This window comes from Pelecanus crispus, chromosome 3 (assembly GCF_030463565.1).
Source record: "Pelecanus crispus isolate bPelCri1 chromosome 3, bPelCri1.pri, whole genome shotgun sequence".
In the NCBI taxonomy this organism is placed as follows: Eukaryota; Metazoa; Chordata; class Aves; order Pelecaniformes; family Pelecanidae; genus Pelecanus; species Pelecanus crispus.
In genome coordinates this window covers 33,560,977-33,585,930 of record NC_134645.1, presented here as the reverse complement: position 1 = coordinate 33,585,930, position 24,954 = coordinate 33,560,977, and positions in this window count along the sequence as shown.

Here is a 24,954-nt window from a genome sequence, read left to right as displayed (position 1 = left end):
TTTGCATCCAATTTCTTCCCCACCATGTGTCACTGGGTTCGCTTATCTTTCTCATCCTCTGACCCATATTAACTTTTGCAAATATATGATTTTCCTGGGGTTGAAGCAGAACCTGTGGCAAACAGTGCACTGAATGAGGCTAAGAAAGCACATGTTGTGGTTTCTTTATTCTGTTCATTCACATCTGCAGTACTAAGTCTTCCAGTTCTATTCTTCCCCTCATTGCCATCAGAGGCTGTGTAAGGGTAACTCATGGAGAGGAGTTAGGTTTTTCTAGTCGCATTCGAATTCAATTGGAGTTGTACGCCCCTTTCATAGCAGGTAATGCAAATCGATAGAAGCAGCTCTGTAGGGCAAACCACTTATTACTGAGGATCTGACATCCACAGTTTCCTCATGCTAAGTCTAGTCTGATCCCAGGTACTGAGTGATCATTTGCAGCCACAGGGTTTTACGCGTACGTCTTCCAATTTGGTTTCACGCAAAAGGAATCCAGCTCATGAGCATCACAACCTTGTGCTGCTGCAAATCAAAGCTCAGTAAGAGGTGATGGCTGGTAATGCTTTTCTGATCCAGACTGTAACACCAGTACAGAAGCACCATTTGGTCCTTCGGAATTCTTGGCTAAGAGAGGGTGCAAGAACAATAATCCTGCATAATGAAATACAGAAAGGTTACAGCAAGCTGTGTCTCTGCAAGTATCCTTCACTTGTCTAGCCAATGTTGCATGTCCATGGCTCTGACTGAGCACCTCCAAAGCAGAGCATAATGTCTGCTCTTCAGTCACACCACAGGACTGCTAGCAAGCATGACTCTCACTGCTCAGCCTAGCCATGATTTCTAGGGCATGAATGTTGATAGCTAAACAGAGCCCATTAAATCCATTCGACAAGTCTGTGGAACAATGAATGCCAGCAAGGTTTAGCATCTAACCTATGGTGTGAAAGGGTCTATAACCTGCTTTGAAGCTCTGAGACACTCTTTTGACTATTCCTCAGCTGGAACTTAACATTAATTGATGTTACACAGAGCAAGAAATGTAGATAGCAGGCTATCCTACCATCAGGCACTTGTCTTGGAAAGACAGGCAGCATTTATACAAATTCTTATATTCAACATATCATATCAAAACAACGGCAGAAATAATCCATATAAAAAGCTCCCCCCTTTGTCAAATACAACAAAAAAAACTTTCTCTTCTAATAGGAAAACAGTATTTCCTCTTATCACTGCTGCAAATAACTCAGGATGATTTGCAATCTAAAAAAAGTAGAAAGTATGAGTGGGACTCCCAGGCTCTTACATTTTGGGTTGCTATTTTTAGGCCTGTCATCTACTGACTTTGATAATTTCCTCTGTCAGGAATCTTTTTATAAAGATTATCTGAAATGGTGGGAAGACCAGCTCATTCAGTGGTAAGGAAGGGACTCTACACATGGCATGTGGTTGCTTGTTGCTGTCCCTCACAAGCCATGAAGTAAACACAGACAAAAAAGCATACATCCATTTGTGCATCCCACTAACATCAAGGCTTGTGTACACTGCAGTCAGGAACTGCAGTAGGTTGGCCAAAGTCAGGTGCTGGCAGCAGTCTGGAAATCTAGGAGAAGCTTTTCAAAAGGGGAAAATCTGCATAATGGGGGGGGACGACAACACAGGAGGACAAACAAAAAAATCACCACTATGTCCAGAGAGATCCAAGTAAATCTGAACTCTGCCATTAAGCAAGAGGCAGCCTCACATATTTCCCTGGAACTAGGGCTAACTCACCATATTGCCTATCCTTCAGCAGTTCTCATTCTTATACAAAACACTGTTCCCACTGGTTTCAGTGGGACTGCCTCTGTAAAAAAGTTACTGCTGAACATGAATACAGATATTCACCCAGTGCATGATGCCAGTAAGCTTTGGGAGAGTGCAATTTCCCTGCTGTTCTCATGTGTTTCCGCTCTTTCTCTCCTTCTTGGTAAATTAGACTATGATTTCACAAGAGGCTGTCTCCTGAAATTTCTGAGTTTTCCTTGCTGTCACGAGAACAGCCAAAAAAGTAATAATTTTGGAAACGACAAAAATGGAATGAATCCATTTTCCATATTGAAGCAATGTTTTGAGACCAAATTTACCTACATTTATTTTCACTGAAACAATATTTCTCTTGATGCATTTTATTTTTAATGGAACAAATATTTAATTACAAAAATGTGATGGATGATAACTGATCTCACCAAGAAAACTGCAAGTCTTTCATTTCAGGTTGACCTGACACAATGTTTTTTCCTTCCATTTTTTTGGTTCAAATGTAATTGTTCAGACAGCCATTAGGCAGAAGACTTTACCATTTTTAGGGAAAAAAAAACCACTTGCTTATCAAAAGCAGTTGTGGAAGCAAGCAATTCTGTTGGCGCAGACACCTGCTGAGGTAACAGGTACCTTAAAATCATTAAATCTGGTAGGAACTGCACTCTCTAGGGTGACCTATAAAGTTCAGAAAAGGTAGACTGTCCTTCTTCCTTATTTTGGTTGCTATCAACTTCATTTTCCCAATTTTAATATTGGCAGCACCTGAAAAGTTGTAATTAATGACCATCAGAGACCATTATTAGATGGCAGTCAAAATGACAATTTGTCATGAAGACACACTTTTGGTACTTCCTGTTTGAATTGCCTAAAAGAAGGCAAACAAGTGCTAGAGAAGAAATGGAAGACTCCAAGAAAGAGGCATGTGTCTGCTTGATCCCAGTGGTCTTGCACATTTACCATGTTGTATGGAACTTGATACATTTCAGTATATTACAGCCGGTGAAATGTGACCCAAATGTATAACCCAAATTAAGCTACCTTCTAAATTGCAAAAGCACATTACTAATGATGACAAGCTTCCCGCGCAGCACTTAAACCACTCTTTTCAGAAGCTACCATCCAGCATGTGACTATGTCAAAAACTCCCTAAGTACCATGACGTCAAGTCAGAGAGAGTGGTTTCATCAAGGTCACACAAAGGTTGCACAGGGAAGGTGAAAATTTAGTTTAGTTCTCCAGTGTCCCAGTAGAGAACTTTGACAGCAGACCATCGTCTCTCACTGATGTCAGCCTCTGTAATAAACAATGTCTCCTTGGTGGGGAACTGCCCAATCTGACATCATTAGCAGATCTGGAATTGCTAAAAGGTTTAGGGCTTCAGCATGTTTTGTTTTTAATTGAGCATGAAGCTGTCTTGGCAATAATACCAAAAAAAGCCTTACACCCAAATAAAATCTGTTTGGATTGGCTGGTCTTCATGAAGTGATTCAGAACAACAAAGCTGCACCTTCTTTCTTCATGTCGGCACAGTTGTCAGGACTAAATATTGTGGCCTGCACGTCTTTGAATGAGATTGATTGCACAACATTTGCGAAAGTGCAAAACATTTGAAATGCATCTTGTGTGGGAAGAAAACAAATGGATCAGCCCTCCTCCCTCTTTGAATCTATTTGGATGGTTGTAAAAACAGATAAACTGCTGAGTAGAAGACAAATAAGTAAGGTCGTTCTTGCAGGGAAGCGTGTTTGTGTCACATTCACCCTGGGTAAAACTAATATATCCTCATATGGCTTTGGAAAGATTTCTTCTTGGTTCCCAAAATGAACAGTTGACAGTCCATAAGAGCAGTCTTTAAAAATGAAAGCACATTTCTAAGTTTAGGAAAAATAACACATTAAACCCTGAACTTAAAATCACCTTTAATGGCACCATTTTTCCAGTGATTTTTCTTCTTGCCAGAGCATGCCACTCGCAATAACACATGCTTTTGAAGATCAAAAGTCAACAAATACTGAAAGATGTTCCCTCCTGACTCCTGGTTCCCCAGCTCATGAAGGTGTTCCACATGCCCACATGCTCCATACACCACATGCTTCAATTTCCAGAATGTATATTATCAGTAATTGATTTAATCCCTCAGCATTGGGAACTGTAACTGTGTAATAAAATAAATGGATTGTGTCTGTTTCTTGTTCTCCCCAACCCTGCGATACATGCATTTTACACAGATGACAAAGACGTTTCTTCTGTAGCATCATTAGATTTATTCAGTAAAAGCCCTGTCCTACCACGTGGGAGTTTTACTGCTCACTTGAGTAAGAGCAATGTCCCAGTCTGCAACTGTATATCTAATGGAGGATTTCCACAGATAGCTTAAACCAATCTGTGAGGTGTCTTTGAAAAGGGTGCCTTGCCTTTACCCCATGCACATTCTTGTTGCCTTCCCTGTACAAATTCCAGCAACAGTGTGGCCCTGCAATCAGCCAGATCGATCAGCTGAGCTGGCAGAATGGGAACTCTACCAAAAAAAAAAAAAAAAAAGGTAAAAAAAAAAGTAAACTTTTTTAGCCAGATCAGCTTGCTGCATGATCACTATTGCCAAAGGAAGGGATGGGCGTGAGCACCTAGTTAGATGCAGTGGCAAGACTGGAATAGTCACTTCTCTTACAGCTTGAAGTCAGCTCAGCCTTGGAGGGCCATCAACAAGAAACATATCTTTCAGATGTACTGGGCCACATCCTTTGCTAAGTCAACAAAGTTAGGTCATCACTATAGAGGTCTGGACTTAAACCAGCTAACAATTTGTCCTATTACAGCCAGTCTCCCCCTGAAGCTGAATATATTAAGTAGTTCTCCAATAAAAATGAAATATATCCTCACCACCAGTCACTCCTGTTTTCATAAAGGGCAAAGCAAGAAGATGTATTCTTAATCACATGCCTGACTCAGCAAAACATGTGCTTATCTTTTCTTCAGCCCACAGCCATGATTCAACTGTAATTATGACTCTTCCCCTGAAATAGCAATTTCATCTGTCATTATTATCATTATTATTACTGTTGTGTTTTTTTTTTTTTAATGGCAAATAGCATCTACCTATGCGGAATGTAGGAGGACTGTTTTCCTTTTGATATTAAAAAGTTCTCTCACAAAGTAAACATTGGCTGAACCTCAGAGTTGGTATACTGTTTAGGAATGCAGCCTTGCACAAAGCCAGAGGCTTTTCAGAGTGTTAAAAGAAACCTCAGGCACTGGAGTCATCCCCAGGAAGCAGATGAAAATGATGGGTACATGTGTCAAAATGCCAACTTCAACTGTGCGAATATGTCAACATGATTTGGGCTGGTAGGAAGGCAGGGGCTGTATGGAACAATACAAAACACTTTTTAAAAGGCTGTTTTCTAAGATGGATTAACTGCATTAAAAAAAAAAAAAACCTTTAAAAGATAACACACACACAAAAAAAATAAAAACCAAACCCAAAAAACAAAAGGAAAGCTGAAGTAGAAATTAAGAATGAGTCCCTACTGCTGCTCTTTAAAACAAGGTTAGTAATTACAAGCACACAAAACAATCTGGAATGTCATACACTTTGTTCATTTGTAATTAAGATTTCAGCGTTATCTTAATTTTCTCTCCATTCCATATCCTTTGTTTACAAGTTGGAAAGTCTCACCAGCTGTCCCAAGCTGGTCTTAGAGCAGACTTTGTGGAGGAGGAGTGAGCATTGCTCATAAGATGCAATATCTACACTATAAAATCTCCAGACCTAATCAATGTTTCTTTACTTTCCACAACATAGCTACTCTCTCCAACATTATGGGAGACTATTCTCCTTACCTTTACCATACTATGGAGTAGTGGCGAAACACTAGCTCTGTCCTGGCAGGTCCCTGCACTGTCATGTCCTTCTGGTGCTCAGACATCCTGTGTGCCTTTGCAGTGGTGGGCTCAGTCCTGCTATTCAGGAGCTGGAGAGGGAGCAGAGACACTGGAGAGGAACAACAGGAGCTAATATCATTGCCAGTCTCAGGTTTCTTTGCATAACTTGGCAACTCACCTAGAAAACCCAGAACATGTGAAGAGATGGGAATGTAAACCCCTTATTCTGGTAGCATCAGAAGTAAAGCCAGGCAGAAAAATGGAAAAGAAAGCCATAGAAGACAACTTTTCAATAAAAGCATTAGGAACAAAAATATCCTGATTCTGAGCTACTGCCCCAGCCCCTTAAAGGCCATATAGTCATAGCTGTCTATCCTCCTTAGCTGTCTATCCTCCTCCAGGACAGAGTTTAAGCCAGACTTTACCTTGCCATGATGTACCTTGGTGTCCACCTCTCAGAGGCAAGGTAGACAGTCACAGGGCACTCTCATCACTGTTTTTCTTGATGAGATATCCCAGGTCAGAGGAGCCTGGCTCAGAGATAACCCAACCACTGCAGCAGTATGCCACAACCAAAAGGAGGCTGATGTAAGGCTTTGAGAATCTGCAGGGTAATACATTTTTTTGTCTTGATTTCTCTTTTCCATTTCCAGCCAAAAATCCAGCATTTTTTTTGTGCATACAAACAAAAACACATTTCTCCCTTGTACTCCTAATAAAACTGAGTAGTAGTGATGACTCAAAGCTGAAATTCATGATCGAGCTGGAGACTGAGCTCTCTGACTGATAACAGTAACATGAACACAATGTATTTGATGAGGCTTTCTGGCTGGTAAGGGAAGGATAGACAATGTTTATGAGCCTTCCATTTGCACAGTGCTATAATGTAATGATGGAAGGCTAGGATTTCTCTGTTTAAGTGAAAGGTAAGATGCAAGATAGTGCTATGTCCAACCTCCAGCAAAAAAAGCAGAAGAAAGTCTATATGAACAGATGCAGTAATGAAATGGCTCAGCAGTCAATACAGAAAAAAAGCAGACATTTGTGGTTAGGAAATCAGATGGGAAAATTTTATAGATATGAACAATCCTGTCTCGAGTAGTGAGCTGGCATAGCAGGTAAAATTAGTGAAGATGCTTAACACAAAGAAGCAAAGCTGAAAAAGATTACAGGTTAAACAACCAAGAACTACATATTCTTGAAACTTAGCATGGCTGCAGTGATGACACTCAGACTCATAAACTTTTTTTATCAAAATATTTGGGGATCTTACTAGCATGATAGGAAAAAATAATTATTTTCTGCTCCTCTTCATCAAGTTAATGAGAAATCATTTGGAATGGGATGGAATAGAGACCTCCACCAACACCTGTCCTGGGGTGATGAAGTTAATTCCACAGGCTCTTCTGTTTGGGCTTGCCCACTGCAGACTATCATTGCAGGTTCCTTGAAATATGAAACATGGTTCCCCATGTATGCTATGAAGGTATCAAACAGAGCCCATTACAAGCAGAACTGTACATCAAGTTGTATGAAAACTACCCGTTTCACCAGCATAACCAGCAGAACATGCAATCATCATGAGTTTCAAATTTCACATTTCTCACTGAAATTAGGTAACAGTGGAAGAAGTAGCAATGCCAGAAAAATGGGTTGCCTAGTGCACGTCATGGCAAGAGTTGGACAAAGGATTTTGAGAGTCCACCAAAGGATTTTTAGAGCAGAATTGTCTGCACCAGGCACCAGTGAAGGACTTCTGGCTTCCTGTTGTTTGACCCTCCCCAAGAAAAAGCACTCAAAGTCCCCAGAGGTGATCAAACACAGTGGTGGGAAGAGACCCTGACAATCAGTATAGGCTGGAACGGAAGAGTGTGGAATTACACGAAGTCGAGGTAAGTACTTTCTGTTACAGTTTTTCTGCTCACTCTTCCATCTTTGTGACTCTAATCTAATAGTCAGTATTCACAAATGTTAAAGGAAGTAAATCAAATGTTGGACTTGTGCCTTCTCTATAAAAAGTCATGAACATTCACCTACTTTAATTCACACCCTTAATAAAAGTCTTCTCAGTAATATGGATAAGAGGAATCTGAAATACCTTATTAAATGTGTAAGTAACATGTATAGATGGCAGAGGCACCATTATAATCACAAAACTAGCCAAATTCTAGCATCTAACTTCAGTAGGGTAGGCAGAATTGTACCAAGCATGAAAAAAGACAAAAACCACAATGTTTCTGTGAGGCAAAACTTCCAACAAAAAAAACCCAATAAATTCAGGTCCACCAAAATATCCTGCTTTGAAAGGCAAAATATTTCATTTGATTTTCCTTTTTTAATATATTTTAATTTCCATGTATATATTTGCTTTCAGAGGGAGAGATTCATTATTTTTTAATTGCAACAAGTCCAATATATAAATAAATATTTACCTCCAAAAAAAAAATATGTCCAGATAACAAAATGTTATCTTTCAACCTTATTGAAGCACAGTATTTTTTTATTATCATTATTTTTAATGATAATTCACTGAAATAAATTTTTAAAATACACTGGAAATTTTTCAGCACCCTCTGCCTACTGAGATAGCCACAACCTCGTCTCAGAAAGGTAACCTTAACTTTACTTCAGAGCATTTTTAGACATCGAGGGAGCAGGGAGTATCTCTAAGAGCAACCTCCTGTCTGTCAGAGTGTCTTTAGCACTGGTTGGCACGGAGGCAGATTGTGGCCCTTTTTCATCTAGCAGCTATTCGAAGCAGCACATTTGTTATTCTTTGCTGCCAAGGAGACAATCTGTTTTTCATTTCCTCTGAAGAAGAGCATAATACTATGAGTAAAACATCAGATATAATTAGGCAAAATGGTTGAGTGCCTGACTGAGCAGAGAAATGGAACTGTCCTGGATATGAAAAATAGCCACACACCTGAGAAAGAAAAGAGAGAAAGGAGAAAAGCACCAGCCTCCCAACTGGAGTGTGCAGAGGCTGTCACAAGTTATCCTTTCCTTGTGCAAGCGGGGTATTTCCTAAGGACTGTGCAAACTAATTAAGTGTCCTCCCATCTGAAAAATAGAAAAAAAATGCAGAGCCTGTTGTTTTCCTACATAATGAAGTAAAATGTACCTTAAGGTGGAAAACCTGATTCCTGCACATTTATAGATCTGTACATAACTTGGACACAATTCTCCAGTGCTTTATGCCAATTATGTGCGTGCCTCTGTCTGAAAAAATGTCCCTTAACTTACACAATGAGAAGTTTGTCAAAAGCCTTTTGCTGCTAACAGCAAACATCAATTGATTTCTTATAGTTCACAAGAAGGAAACGTTTTGGAGCAAGAAAACATGAATTCTCATACTCCTCTGAGCCACAATAGTGAGCAGCACCACCTCATGCCTCATAACCCATGAGGTTATGGAGGGCTGCAGGACTCTCCTGGAAATGCAGGGATCCTTCAGGAAAAAGCAGAAGGGTCATCTATCAGGTAGCTGAAGCTCCTGCCTCCTCAAAGATGGACAAACACCAAGCAAGGTGCAGTTAACTGTACCACCGGTCACCTCATACTCCTCTCCATCGAAACACAGCAAATACAGTATTGCTACGGCTAGTAACAGACTGTAGCCTTTATACTAATTCTGCAAGTCTTGTCTGGACTTGTCTCAGCCTGCCTAGAGCTTTGTTTCAAGCTTTATTCCCTTGTAAAAGTAATATTTTTGATGACCAGGTGGTGACTGTTTTATCTGTTTTATTTTGTTTATCTTTGTTTAATTATGCTGTACAACCATCATTTTTATAGAGGCAGTTGTAACAAGCAGCTCTTCTATAGTAATGAATGAAGTAGAATGAAATATTGTCTAGAATAACAATATGGTTTAGGTGAATGCAGGCAAGTTATGGTGGTAGAAGTCTTGAAAGTGAGGAGACATGTTGAAGGGCAGAAGAGTACAGGCATGGGCTGACCAGAGAGTGGGTACTGGAGACCCTGGGGATGTAAACACCTCACCAATCAAAGAACTGCAGACTTGGGAAATGTGTAAGGCTGGTATGGGGGGAACAAAGTGAATGAAAAACAGGTATCTGATAGCCGTAAGACACTGCAAACAGCAAATCTGGGTGTAATGTGTAGCTGCAGACTAATGAAAATGAAAAAAAAAAAAAAACCCAAAACCAAAACCAAGTGTTAAAGCATGTGTAATGAAAAAAAATCTAAAAATAGTCCCAAATGTAAAAAGAAAAATCCTTCAACACCACCATCATAGCCCTCCCTGTGTAGTACTTAGGACACTGATGAGACACTGTTATTCCTCTTCCAGACTGAAGCCAGTGACTTCAGGACCTAAAGGACAGTGGAAGGGTGTGTGTAACAGCAGAGAAAGTGTATGGATGAGGGAGTGTGTATACACTAATTTTAACTGTATCATTATTGAGATATTTTCTAGAATTGTACTCTATTTTCCTTTTCTGTAATATTTAGATCTGGACTAATAATTATTCATTAATTTTACTGATAGCAATTCAGTTACACAACATTTGGCATTACATACAAGGTATGTTTTCTTTCTGCAGAACAAAATTTTGAATGTAACGCTACCTTTCATACCGGGATGGTCTTCATACGTCCTGGACATGTATGTATCCCCATAGATGTAAGATCATGTGGCATGGCTGCTTGCATTAATGGATGACTCTGGGCAGTAAATTAAGCACTGCCAGTGGGAGAAAGATTGCCAGCATTTCTTACCAGCACAAGGGCGTATCTGCATCATGTTTTGTGGGCTCAAGTAACGTGACTCTGCTTGTGCTCTCCAAGCCTACCAGCTCCAAACATGAAATCATACCACCACGGTTAGTCCAGCCGTGAACACAAGCCCTGCTAAGAGCCAGGTTTAGACTACCCCAGCTTCAACACTGCCCTAACACAGCCACAGCACTCTCAGTTTACAGCTGGCTCACATCTTGCTGCTTCAGAGCACAGGCCTCTCTCTGCCTGCAAATCACCTCAGAGAAATGCTTAAAGATACAGTCCAGAAACCCAAAACACTCATGAAAACTGCTCACATTTCCAACTCCTTCCTATTTTTTCTTGCTTTTCTTTTTTTTTTCTTTTTCATCAAGTTTCTGGGTGTGGCTCCTCTCCAGGAGGGCACCTGAATGGTTTATTACCAAGAAACACTGCCTACAACTTCACTAGCAGCTTAGGCAGCAGTGATACTAGAAAGAAACATTATGCAGGGTCTTCTGTGAGAAGATGGCCATGGTTGGTCATCCCAAAGCAGCACTGAAGATGAGCAAGAAGCACAACTCATCCCACTACAGCTCAGCACAACACCGTCCTCAAATGGATTTCCCCCTCCATCACCAATGGTCCCATGCAGGACAATACCTGTCAGCTACAAGAGGCAAACAGATCTGTTGTTCACTTGAAGAGTACATTAAAGATGTCACCTGGATGAGCAGTGACTCATGAACACTTTCAGCTGGGGTGGCTCAGCAATGCAAACTGATTCAGTCTAATAACTGTCACAGCTGAGAGCATCAGGAGGAGGTTTACAATGGTTCTGCAGTCTGGCTTTAGCCATGAAGTTAGGGTGGGGACTGTAAAGAATTGGCAGCTGATAACAGAAATGGAATTAAATCAAAATATCTATCCTTTGTTTATTCATCATCTTGAAATATTTATAATGGTCCAAGTAGCCCTCCACCTGCCCCGCACTGGAGCTTTTAAATGTGTGTCCAGATTCAAGACTGGCAGCATCTTGAGTCCATCTCTGGATTAACCCAAACCCTTCTCCTTAGGCCATTAACAGATACTTGAGCAAAATGAGACCAGAATCTAAGCTAGCCTCAGCTTTGTATTTGCTGCCTAAACCCAAATTAATATTAGGTGTTACAAGACTAAAATGATCCCTAATGAACCCAGGAAATGGCATCCTGGATGAAGTCATGCAAGGCCTGACTCCAGCCAACAGGCCTCGGCTCTAAATAGAAATAAATATGTATAAATAAATTTAGGGCCAACTGCCCTTAATAGGGCAATCGGTATTACGGTACCTACCTAAATGGATTTCAAGTCTCCCTCTGACTTAAGTTTAACATTTCTCTCAGCTCTCTAATTATTTTCTTTAAAAAGAACTGTATACACAGCATCCATATTAAAATCACGAATGTCCATAATGCTCCTAGAGTTCACATCTGCAGTTTTCTTTGTTCTCTTTAAGGAGATGGCTGCCAGTAAGGAAGATTACATGTTGCCTTGAATTTTCCCAGATTATGTCTGCTTGGATCCAGCATTATGGTTCAGCCTTTTGTACACATGGAGAGGGCAGCTGGAACATTTCAGATACAGATGTGAACCTCCCCAGAGTTAATTATTCACATTATTGTTTGCATCTTCTATTTGAGTTACCCAGTTTGTATTAAAGTCCTACATGCTATGCACTAGCTTTGGTGCGCCAATACCTTTTGAGAATTGCTGGCTGCAACCACTGCTTCATATGTACATTCCCAGGCACTTTTTGGTTTGTGTGATTGGTGGTGAGATTGTGAACACATACATGGAAAAAAACTTCTACCAGAAGAGCAGTTATTTAAACAATTAGCAGCACAGAGGAGACTAAGAATAGCTCTTCTAAAACCTTTTAGCTGCATTCCTTACTACCTACCATCCCCATGCATCCCCTCCCTTTGCTGTACGAAATTCCTAACCCTGAAGACTTGTCTTTATGTACTGTTTTTGCTGGAACTGCAAGACAGTTTATCAAAAGGTTTTTGAATGATGACGCTTTCTTTCAGACCTGAAGGAACAGCTAGCTCAGTTCCCTCCCACTTCCTCCACGCACTTGCTGCAGAAGAGCTGTGAGGTGTTTATGATGATCTATTTCAGAGTGCTTTAACATTGGATGCTCTGGCCCCATGGTCTGACAACTGATTGATAAGTCCTCTTTTGTGGGCTGAGAATGACTGACCTTTTCCTCTTGGATTCTCATTATAGGGTAGCCCTGTGTCCTCTTTCTTGGCCAAGTGCCATGGGAAAGACAGTGTGCAAAGACAGCTCAAAGAATGATGTATGAATTTAAAAAAAAGAAAAAAAAAAAGAAAGAGGAAGAAGGTGGCTTTGAAAATCATTAAGCATGACTGTGCACACACTAAATATACATGAGTCTTTTTATCAGGTAAGGATTCTTTCTCACATCTCTGTGCTGGCCCCATACATTGAGATGAGCCTTGCTTTAAATAGGTTTCCCTGGACATGTCTGATCTCTAGGAACCCTTTCAAACAAATTATCCACTGGGATCAATTTCCAAACAAAATCCATCATGCTCAGGGCACAGACTTCCAACCTTACAAGCCGTTAGTTAAGTTGGAAGAACAAATTGCAGCAACTGCTGTGGGTTTCCTTAAGCTTTTAAGTTATATGATCTTGTCAGTGCACCAGAGATCAGCGAGACCATTACTGCTGGAATGGCTAATGGGAGGCTGATAGGAAGGAAAAGCCAGCTACTTAAGATGTGGGCAAGTCACTCACGGTCCCTGCGAAACTTCTAGGATTCCCTCTGATTTGAAGAGGTCCTTTTCATCCACCACTTACTGCAAAGGTACAGTTTCTCAGTATAACGTTGTAAAACATTTGGTAGCTCATAGAACTGCATTACTTGATTCATATCCACATCACACTTCCCCCATAACTGTGTATAAATCAAACTCTGAGCTTCCAGAAAGGTTGGTTAAAAAAAAAAAAAACTTAAAAAAAAAAAAACCTGAAAAGGTACAAGAAAGAAAAGCTACTGAAATATCCTGATTGAAAGAGGGGAGGGGAAAGAAAAGTAATAGGAATAACACAGAAAAACCTGATCTTGCAAAATATTCAGTCCAACTTCTGTATAAAAGAGGTGACTAAAATTATCCAGACCTAAACTTTTCAGGATGGACAATGCTTCTGATGCATTTGTTTTATTCCTAGTCATTAAACACTTTCCATGAAAAGTAATTTGTCAGAATCCCTCAATGTTGAGGACCCCCAAAACACTGTACAAGTGATAGGGTATTAAGAATTTAAACACGTGGACAATTTTTCAGTCTATGTGTGCATGTTTCTGTCACTGATTATTTTTTTTTTTTTTTTTTTTTTTTGCATGGATTTCCATTGGGTTTATCCTGCCATTGTTATATTTGTATTAGGTGGAAGTTGTTTGTTAGTTCTACAGCTTAAGACCTGTCGCAACAAGGGAGAACAGGGGAAGGTCTGGGAAAGCGTTGGGATACCCACTGCCTTGGAGGATTGCTCAGGAATCTGTCAGTGTATATTTTGTCAAATGTTCAAAGGAGATGGGCAGAGATGGAGGGAGATTTTTTGCTCCCTTACACATTAGCCAAATACTTCCCCAGACGCAGCAAGGTGCTCACCATATTATTCCTGATGAAACCCCTGTAGCCATGGTGTCCATATTGCTTACAAGTTCGAGCATCTAGCATTCAATGCAGAATGGAGTCCTGAATCTAGAACAGTAATGCATGCTGGTTACTATAATCTCCAAACCTAACAACACTCAGAGATCAAGTCATCTATTGGAAGGTATATCTACTATCTGCTGGCCATGGTCAACGGAAAACTTGTCTTGGCCATAAAGACCATTGTGATACTAAGAAAAGGAATCATAAAAAGTGAAACACCCTGTGGTGTTATTGCCACAACCTATATTGGGTTCAGTTGTAGGGTGGTCAGACTTTCATTAGAGATGAGTAAATTCTGGGACCTGCCAAAATAACTCATTCATCCAAAGCTCTGCTGAGCTTGCTACTGCTTTCAAGCAAAACTGGAAGGTTTTCAGATACTAAGGAAGAATTTCATAGGTTGGGATAAAACAATATTAAATCCTATGGTGTGGGCCTGAAAACAAGGAAAATTCAGCAGTTTCAGATTACTTGAAATTTATATGTAGGTGGATCATCTGATGCTGAACATGGTCACCTATAGAAACACTTAACTCGTCTTTTACCTCATATGATTTCAGGTAGAAATGAGTCTAACCAAATTCAGATTTAACTTTTTACCAAGGGTTAGATGTATTTGCTAGAAAGGTCACGACAAGGCACAGATCTGAACTACCTGGAAGTCCTCGCTTAGCTGTAGATTTAAAAAAAAGAAAAAAAAAAAATCAAGTCCAGCTCTTTCAGTTGTCAAAGAACCAAACTCAGTATTACAGGGGTTTATTTGAAGTCCAGTCAGTATTGGCTACCAAAGTGAATGGTAGAGATATAATTGAACACATTTCCTTTCTTCTGCAAATCTTTTTGAAATTATAGGTGAAAATGCTTACATGAGTTGAGTTTGGGATTTCCAGAAAAAGAGAGTAAGTAATATCACTGAATAAACAATAATCACTGTAACAAAAGCAAAATACCAATGGCAGACGGGAAGCAATGGGGAAAGGGGTGCTTTAAGTCCTGAATTTTTTTTTATGTTGTCTGCTTCCATGCAGAGAGACAGACATCCCACTTTTGTTACAGTGTTTGACATCACTTTAAACCAAGACACTGCTTCATCTGACTGGCCTATGCTGTTTTCAGTAGGACTAAAAACCATATCAGAGTCTCAAGAGGAGCAGTAGACAGCCCCAAAGACTTGAACAGAAGGGATTAAAGACTGGTAAAAGGGTATTGTCCACAGAGGAAGAAAAAAACTGTACTCATTGGTAAAGGACCCAAGTATACCTGATGAGCAGTGGCACCTTTCTTCAACATCAAAGGCAATGGCGCAGCATCCAATTCAAATGGCTGAAAAGTCTAATGGCTGAAAATTAAAATAAGCTGTCAGTCTGCTAAAAGATATTTTTTAATTCAAAATAAATCGGGCTAACAATTTACAGATGTTTGGAAAGAAAATGTTTAAGTTACTCTCTTTCAAAGCCTGAGCCCTCCCTACCTTCAGTATTCCAGTTGCATTTTAATGGTTGTGGTGGCTTTCTGCCACTGCCTGCTCCCTCCTTATTCATAGCACAAACCTCACGAGTAGGCAGGTCTTGCATTCACCCTTGACTTTCAAATCACATCACTTCTATCATCCTCAGAGTTAAGCAGTGGAGGTAGGGAGAGAAACCCAAGAGTTCATTATCCCTTAACAGAAAGAATTTATCAAGCCAGAAAATAAAATACATATATGTATGTAAATATATGTCAAACAAAAACGGTCATATTTGGAAAACATCATTTTGGTGAAATTGTGCAGTTCTTAAGTAGTAAATTAGATCCTTAGAGAAAGGAGTAGAGGACACAGATCTTTTGGGATTTATGCTAGCACTTTCTAGAAGCACATGTACAAAGCCAACCTGTATTGCTGAGCCAGAAAAGGAACCTCAAACAATGAATTAAGTCTTTAAAGTTCCCATTTCCAGCCTAATCCTTCCAGCTCTGAGAGAATTGGCACGGCTGGCAGGCAGGCAGGAGGCAGGTCAGCCCCCACAGTTGTGCCACTGGCTTTGCCTCTGCTCCCTCCCTCCAGCCCAAATGTAGGTGAGGAAAGACATGGCTACCATCTGCTGTGTCCATTGGTATTTCTTTTAATGCAGTCCAGTTTACACTGTTCCTGCTACCTAATTAGGGGCTTTCTTCGCTCTTTTCTTCCGTGATTGCAATTGGTGGGATTTTTTTCAGTACTGAACTTTTTTTTTATTTTTTTAAAAGTTCTACAAACAAATTTGGCTCCCTGACACATCCAGCTTCCTCACTGAAACTGAAAAATTAAATTTCTCTTTCTTTTCTGCTGATCATTTTCCATTTTTAAGTTTTCTCTTAGCAAAAGTACACAAGAAGGGTCAAGAAACGCATCTTCCTGGTAAATCTTGGCTATTTTGCCAATCAATTCTACTTCTGAATGTGGCAGGGGTGAGACATAAAGTCCCATTAACTAATTATCTACATGTAATATATTTTTTAAAAGTGAAAGAGAATATAAAAGCTGAGAAAATTTTAAGGTTTTCCCGAAGAATTTTCCCTCTCCAATTAAGAACAACATGCATTATCATCTTTATGCTAGTGTTGTTCTAGTGAAAATTTGTCTTTCCCTGGTTCTATGACCTGGGACAAGACCACGAAGGGAAGAAGGGTGGTGATGAACACAAAGGACATGAATGCAGCTGGTTGTATCAAAGCACTAGAAGAAGCATTGTTCAGATGACTAAGGCTTGGTGCACTGGCTTGTCCCCAGTGAACATATCAGTATGGGTCTTTCTTCAAAAATTAACTTTGGAGCCCATATCATTCTTGAAAAACATCTAAAATTACCCTGGACACATTTACAACATCAACTGTAAAACTGCAGAGAAAACTTTTCCAAACCAATCTCTTAAGCATTTGTGCCACCTAGTGAACAAAAACAAGTTGAAATGTTTTTGTGAGAGGGAAGACAGATCTTGGCCTCCTCAGAAATGCTTGCAGACTGGCTCTCAAGAGTGCTTTGGTGGCTCACTAGGTTACTGCTTTTGTCCATCACTGATGGATCACCAGTTTTAAATCCTAGAAGGACTGCAAATGAATGTGACCTGGTAATCCAGAGCCACCAAAAGCTTTTCTGTGTCACGGTAAAAAACCAAATCCCTGGGTCTCACTGTCATCCTCTCACGGCCCTGTAAGTGACATTAGCAGTAAATGTGTGCAACACAGTAATGAGCAACTCCAAGTCATTCTGTGTTCAGGTCTATAGGGTGTAACACCTAATTTTAGACAACTAGTGTCTGCTATTCTGCAAGCGGAATCTTAGTATTATTCAAATGAATACCTACTCGGACTGTAAAAAAAACACCGGTATTATCCTGGGACACAGTTTCCTATATAGCTCATTGCTATTTTGGGACCATAATACATTAGGAAGTTGTAGCATTATTCATAGTAATAGCAGTTGTGAGGCCCCAATCAAAAAAAGAAGAAACTAGAACATATCTACGATTTACAGCCTAATCCAATAAGAGGGAAAATAAAGAGAAATCCTCATTTTACAGATGAGAGCGGTGAAGTTACAGAGTCAGGCAGGGTGTGTTTATGCTGTATATTTTAGACCAAATCCAGGGCCCGGTGGTGACAGTGAGTTAGTGCCCAAGGTTTAGTTGGTGCGATTTAAAGTTTCAGCTCTGGATTTTGTTTCCAGATTCCAAGCCAAAATCCCTAACCAAGTGTTGTTCCAGTATTTTGCTTTGAGCCAATTTGCATATTAAATGACAATAATCAGATCCTGTGTAGGATGTTGATTTTGTTTACCAATATTTCAAATGTAACAACTAGCTGAGCACTAAGTTTCCTTGCAGAGTAATGAACTCAGCTGCAGGACAAACGACAGGTATACACGCTATAAAATAATGCCATCTAGTGCATACTGGATGATAGATTAAACAACCTTTTTTCCCAAGGAAAAACATCCTGAAGGTAACTGCTGGACACATCTTTAGCACTGTCCTGGTTTCAGCTGGGATAGAGTTATTTTTCTTCCTAGTAGCAGGCATAGTGCTGTGTTTTGGATTTAGTAGGAGAAGAATGTTGATAACACGTGGATGTTTTTAGTTGTTGCTAAGTAGTGCTTATGCCAGTCAAGGACTTTTCAGCTTCCCATGCTCTGCCAGGGGCACAAGAAACTGGGAGGGGGCACAGCCAGAATAGTTGATCCAAACTGACCAAAGGGCTATTCCATACCATATGACATCATGCTCAGTATATAAGCTGGGGGGAGTTGGCGGGGGAGCAGCGATCGCTGCTCGGGAACTGGCTGGGTATCGGTCGGCAGGTGGTGAGTGATTGCATTGTGCATCACTTGCTTTGTATATTATTATTGTTATTATCGTTATTATATTGTTACTATTATCATTACTATTTTACTTTATTTCAATTATTAAACTGTTCTTATCTCAACCCAGGAGTGTTTCTCACTCTTACTCCTCCGATTCTCTCCCCCATCCCATTGGGATAGGGGGAGTGAGCAAGTGGCTGCGTGGTGCTGAGTTGCTGGCTGGGGCTAAACCACGACAAGCACAAAATGTCAGATTTCAATTGTTCATAAAATTTAGGTCTGGACTAATGAAAATTAATTGTATCTGTTCAACATTAGAGTTCTTTCATTAAATGCGTATGCAGAGAAGACATTTTCCTTACAATAAATTCCTAGCCACCCAAAATTAGGCATATATTTATCACAGCAGTATCAATTTCACATCCTGTGTACTGAATTCTCCTAAGGAAGAGTAAAGCAATCAAAGAAGAATCACTAGTGAGTCTCAAGTAATGAGACTGGTTATGATTGCTCATTAAAACCTTCTGATAAGGCATTTATGAGCGCTAAACATCTAAATTTACAAACCACTGTTTTGCTCATGAGAGCAACATTTGCAATTAATACAGAAAGCCTAAACATGTTGCTTATAGCACAGAGGACTAAAAATAAAAAATGCTACAGCAGCACCAGGTGATCCTTAGCACACCTGAAAGCAAGCTCATCCTGGAGAAGCCACAGGAGTATTTGCCCAAATTCTCCACATCTCTGCTGTGATAGTACACACTTAGTGCTATGCAAGACAAAGGAGATGGTCTACTTGAAGAGCTTAATCTGCAGGATTACACTCCATTGCAAAATTAAACCACTCTTTAGGTTGGACAATAGCAAAGTTCCTGCTCATGTTACGATACATTGCAGTGCGTACCAGTCACTGAAAACGGAGGTCCATCCCCCCCCATAGCCCCATCACAGAATAAGCAATCTTCCTTAGTACCTATAGGAAGTTTTCTGCATCTTCCTGCTCCTGGATGCTCCACTAGACTGTTTGTGACATTGGTTGCCTGTGTAATTTAAAAGGTGCTGGATGCCCCATAAGGAAGTACAACCTGTCCAAAATGGAGAAAATACAAAGTTTGTACTTGCAACTCACTGTTAAAAGCTGTATTTTTTTTGGTCCTAAACATACATCAATATCTCCAGCCACACTTGGCTGAGCTGTGATTTCAGCAACTCTCACGCAGTGTATTATTCTTGTCAGAGGTATTGCTATGTACAATAGAAATGTACAGGCTGTAACACTGATAATTCAATAGGCAGATATCTTCCTCTGAACCTGTGATGATTCATCTTATCCACGTCAGCAGGAAGGACCCTGGTACCACTGGAGGTCCCTGCCACTGCACAAGGTGGACAGTCTTGACTGTTTGCCCTGGTTTAAGGGTTCTGGGGCTGTTTCAGCTAGAGCAGAAATGTGAGCTCAGGTGTCTTGGACTAAGGCCAGGTACTTAATTGCACTCTTCCTGTCTACATTTCCCTTTTGCTTTCAATTGGATAAACTATTCCTCATGCTTCAGCCTAAATTGTGTTTTGCTGCTCTGCATGCTAAAAAGCTGCCATATTCCACCCCAAACTTGGCTGTATTTAAAGGATGGATTAACTGTTCTTTATGTATGCAGTTTGGAACTGGAGTGCATGGTCCATTGTGTGTTTCAGGATCATTGTTATTTAAAATAGCAGTTTACCACTCATATCTTCATCTTACACTCAAGTCTTGAAAGAAGTATACAAAAAATAGACCACTGCAGAGAGTGGGTTAATATCCACAATGAGCCAAAAATCAATGTTTGGTTAGAGTCTGATTGCTGCTATGTTTTTCTGGAGGGGGCTGGGAGAGAAATGGCCTCTTCAGAATTAAGGAAAAAATAATCCACTTACATCATAGAAAGCTGGAATCACATGAAAGGCTGTGAAAGCTCAGAAATTGGCAGCTTGAAATCCGCTAAGAATTGAAATGAATTTATACCTTTTTTAATAGAGCTGGAACAATGATTCAAACAACTTAATCCCTTAGCAATTTCACAACCTTTTGTTACTTTTCAGAAATCCCTCTCTTGTCCTGGTGCCTCAAATCACCCATTTAAATCTTTTGCATATTTAGGACCAAATTCTGCTTTCCTAAGTGTTTGATCCTGTTGAGTTCAATAGGGCTGCAGATGTGCTTGGGAGAGCTGCAGAGCTTGGCCTCTGGCCTTGACACAGAGGGGACACTGCAACAGGGCAGCACAGCCTGAGCACAGCATACAATTCTGTTCTCTGTACAGCTATGATGTCCTGTAGCCCTTAGAAGAAAGTCAGTTAGCCCTCATTTTTAAAATGGGAGTAACACCAACCTGCTTCCCAGGACACCTGAAAAGCTAAAGCACATCCATGTGACAAAGCCTATTTGCTATGAATTTGCAACAACAGGCTCACTGGCCTTTTTTAATCAAGTGCTTGTGTATACACATGAGCTCTTCAGCCCAAAATCATCAGTACAGCGTTGTGTAGTTGCAGGATGACTGATGAGATACAGCATCTGAGTGAAGTGTAGGGCTCGGTCTCTTTGGTGACAGAATAGACCCCTGTGCCCGGATCTGTGGTGAAAAAATGCCCATGCCAAGCCCCAGGTGGTGAAAGGGCACTAATGCATATGCCTAGGGCCTCTTCAGCCCACGAGGTGTCTGAATCCATGGCATCCCCACTCCCAAGCTGTGCCTCAGCACCACGCAGTGAATAAGCCAGATGAGATCCTAGTCCATTCCCCCTCTTGAAGGTACCTCAAGTGGATAGCCAAGAAGGTAAACTCATGAGGGAAAGAAGTGAAAGGAGCCCAATCCTGTAGTTAAGCAGTTTAGGTGCTCAGCTGGGAAGAGCGCTACCTGGGCTGTTTCCTCCTTTTAGGGGTCTGTTGAGGTGTTGCGCTGGCCACTGGAGATAAAGAAAGGAAATAACCCAGGCAGCAGTGACCAGCAGCCCCAAATTACCCCTTCCAGATGCGTAGCTTGACCACTGCTCCAGGTGCTGGTTTCAAGCTCTTAACTGCAGCACTGACACAGCCAGGCCAGCTCCTGCTGGCACCAGTGTGCTTTTTGCAGCAAACACCACCCTTTCCCTGAAACCACGGGCTGAAGCTTCACACACACAAGCACACACACGCCTGTGTTGGTTTTCTGCAACATTAATCCTGTTTGATCTCTGCACATGCTAGGTATAAGTTACTTTTGCACATTTCTTCTGTTGGCAGCCACCTTTACTAATCAGCAGTCCCCCGTTACCCCTCTGCAACAGCTCAGGACTCCTGTTCTGCAAAAAACCTTTGCGCAAGAGTTGGCTCCTCTGCAGAGCTGCTAGAGTACTGGGAAGGAAATGTACTGAAGAAGCTCCCAAGCGTACCCCAAAAGCTCAGGTAGTAGGAGCAGAGCTTTGGCAGTGCTTTATGACTGCTCTACCCTCCTTCCTTAAGGCTTTGTGATCTTTTTACTTGCTCTTGTCCGTGAAAGAAAAGCATTTGTTCCTCGTGTCTTAACTCTGTCTGGCAGCAAGCATATAGCTCTGGTAAGGTCAGTGTATACTCAAGGGAATCCATCACTTTGGGAGCCAAGAAAAGGGATGGAGAACATCCCAGGCAGCTCTTCTAGAGCCAGGTGAGACAGGGATTGCCCACACCTTCTGATTTGGACTATTCCCAAGAGCTAACATATCCAATTCCACACACTGAGCATCATGACAGTACATTGAGGGAGGTCAGCATGTGTGGGAGGCCATTACTCCTAGAAACATCATCTTCTACTGATGAGCACCTTGGAAGATGGTGAAATAGATTAAAAACTTGCCAAGGCCTCACAACAGCCCTTGCTAATGCATTTTCTTCTATCTCAAATAGAAGTGGTTTTAATATTTAGTGGAGCATGTGCTAGAACCTGGTTCTCCCAGATGTTCACCATTGGGAAGCATTGGTCCCCAGGCTGTTTGGACATTCTCCCCCGGGAAGCATTTAAGGAAAAGTTTACAATGGATAAAATTTTGGGTTCTTTCCACAAATGCTTAAAAGCAATAGAACATGTTATCAAATGAGGGCTTAGCCTCTTCCAGTTTTAGCTTCAAGGTCTTTGGTTGACACAGTCACATTTGGATGATACTAACTGCCCAGTAGCAAAGTCAAGTGGGGGTGCTTTACAGGCACGATAACTACAGCAGTTAATTATTTGCACAGTGTCATAGGTGTGCATAGCAATACATCATTTAGACAAGTCCCTACCCCAAGGACTTTACAGTCTAATCTGGATGGACACAGTATAGATAATTAAAGAATGACCCATGGAAGTAAGAGCAGAAGCGAGTCAAATTTTAGTTCATCTACTATTATGACTGTGGGACATATTTACCCCTCTGATTACCTAATGTTATTGCCAGATTTGCTTTTCAAATGTGTGGCATGCACAGCAGCTTTCGCAGCCCATGAGGATGGAGGCAGCAGCACATCTCCATTACTGAGGTTCTGGTGCCCTCCTGCGGTCACTCGGTTTCACCCATTTGGCATTGACAAATGTTACAGTCAGCCCTTCTATTTATGAATGTTATTTGATATTTACGTTTATGTGGCATCCTGCAATCCCCATTATCATTCCTCTGCCAGCTGAGGTAGCCCTTACCTTTTGTGTGTCTCCAATAATGAAATATTTCCCCTCCAGGAAGTATAATTTACTGCTGTTTCCTTCAGAGCATAAGGTGATCATGAAGAAAAGGGGTAGAGAAGTTCAGGCCATGTTGATACCGTGTGGTCAATAATACATATTGACCCAGGGACAAACCAACACCCACAGCAGAACTATGAACTTCTGGAGCTGTTAGCTACATTACAATGCAGGCTTACATTAACCATTAACCAAATAAAATAAATGGTATTCCCAGGCCAGAGGAGGAGGGTTAGCTGTTAGGAAACTCAAAAGTAAGTTCCCCACTGACTAGTAATTTTCCAATTTCTAAACCAATCATTTTTTGTAAGAATAATATTCCCTCTTTTATTTACTCTTCCAGGCCTGCCTAATGTCTCCAGTTTCTACTGGGGACTAGAAATAAAAGTACCATCCTGCAGAAGAGGAAGGTGACTTCTGCTGGTTATCCAGCCGGGATCCTGAGTAAGGTGGAAGAGAAACCTTTACAGCCTTGGTGCACCCACTCCTGAAAGGCTCTTCTGAATCCACAGTTCTTTCTTTGTGTGAGCTGAATGAGAACGCCCTCCTCCATCTATGTGAATGTATCCTTTGATTATGTACTTAGGTATAAATGCCAACAACATCTTCTGGATTTTAGAGTTCACTCTGAAAAGTAGAAGAGCTGCGTAAATGAAGAACTGAAGCAGCCCTCAACAAATGAGGAAAAAGACTTCAAAGGCCTTGGGAAGACTTCTTGTAGGAAATATGAAAGAGCAGCAAGAACAGCCACAGAATTAGTATTTTGCCAGGGAAAAACTTTCCTGTTTCCTATAAGCACCCCTGCCAAAATTTTTATGGGACCACAAAGAATTCTTGCTCACATTTCCATGAAACAAACAAAAAAAAAATTAGAGAGCAAACAGGTCCTTTGTCCATGCATATGCCCAGTAAATGACAATTCAGAAGTGTTATCTGGGATAACCCAGTCACACAGCTCAAAGGAAGGGAAGAGCAGGGATGCCCTAGCCAGCTGAACAGCAAATATTTATTGCATAAGAAAATTGTAGCGGTGTAAATATTGTTAGGTTGCCAAGGAAATTGTAAAAAACTTCACACTCTCCATAAATGTACACATATCCTTGGACAAAGGCATCTCTATGGCTTTGGGACAGAATGTGAGACATGTTGAGCTTTAAAATATGCTTGAAAATGTACAGTGTGATATTGGAAAATCCAGACTATCCATCAACTTTTTACATATGTATGTATACACGTATTCATACATGGACAAGACCAGCAACCTGAATAAAATATTCAGCACCTACACTTTACACAGACTTTATATGCATACCTATGCTTTAAAAATACATTTTTCCATTTTTACTGAAGTATACTTTAAATATACATTTTATAAAATGAATAGAAAAATCATGTCATAAATATCAACTACTTAAAAATGAAAGTGTGAGGAAGATACAAATTGTTCCAAACTCAACACAAAAGCATGCAAATACATTTCACACTTGCTCGGAACAAGCCAGCATAAGAAATTTCTCCTTTCTGTAACAACTCTGTCCATTTTTGTTTCACTTTGATTTTCTTCAACTTCCTCCCCTCAAGACTGTGAAGATTTTTTTTTTTAATATATATACACATACACACACACTTACTATACTCCTGATTTCTCCAAACCCCAAGAGAAGACTCTCCTACAAGCAATTTTGCCAGGTTCCAGAGAAGCTTTCCATAGTTGTCACATTCCCATTAACAACTTATTACTTTTTAACATCTTTTTCCTTTGCACCATAGAATGTCATGCTTAAT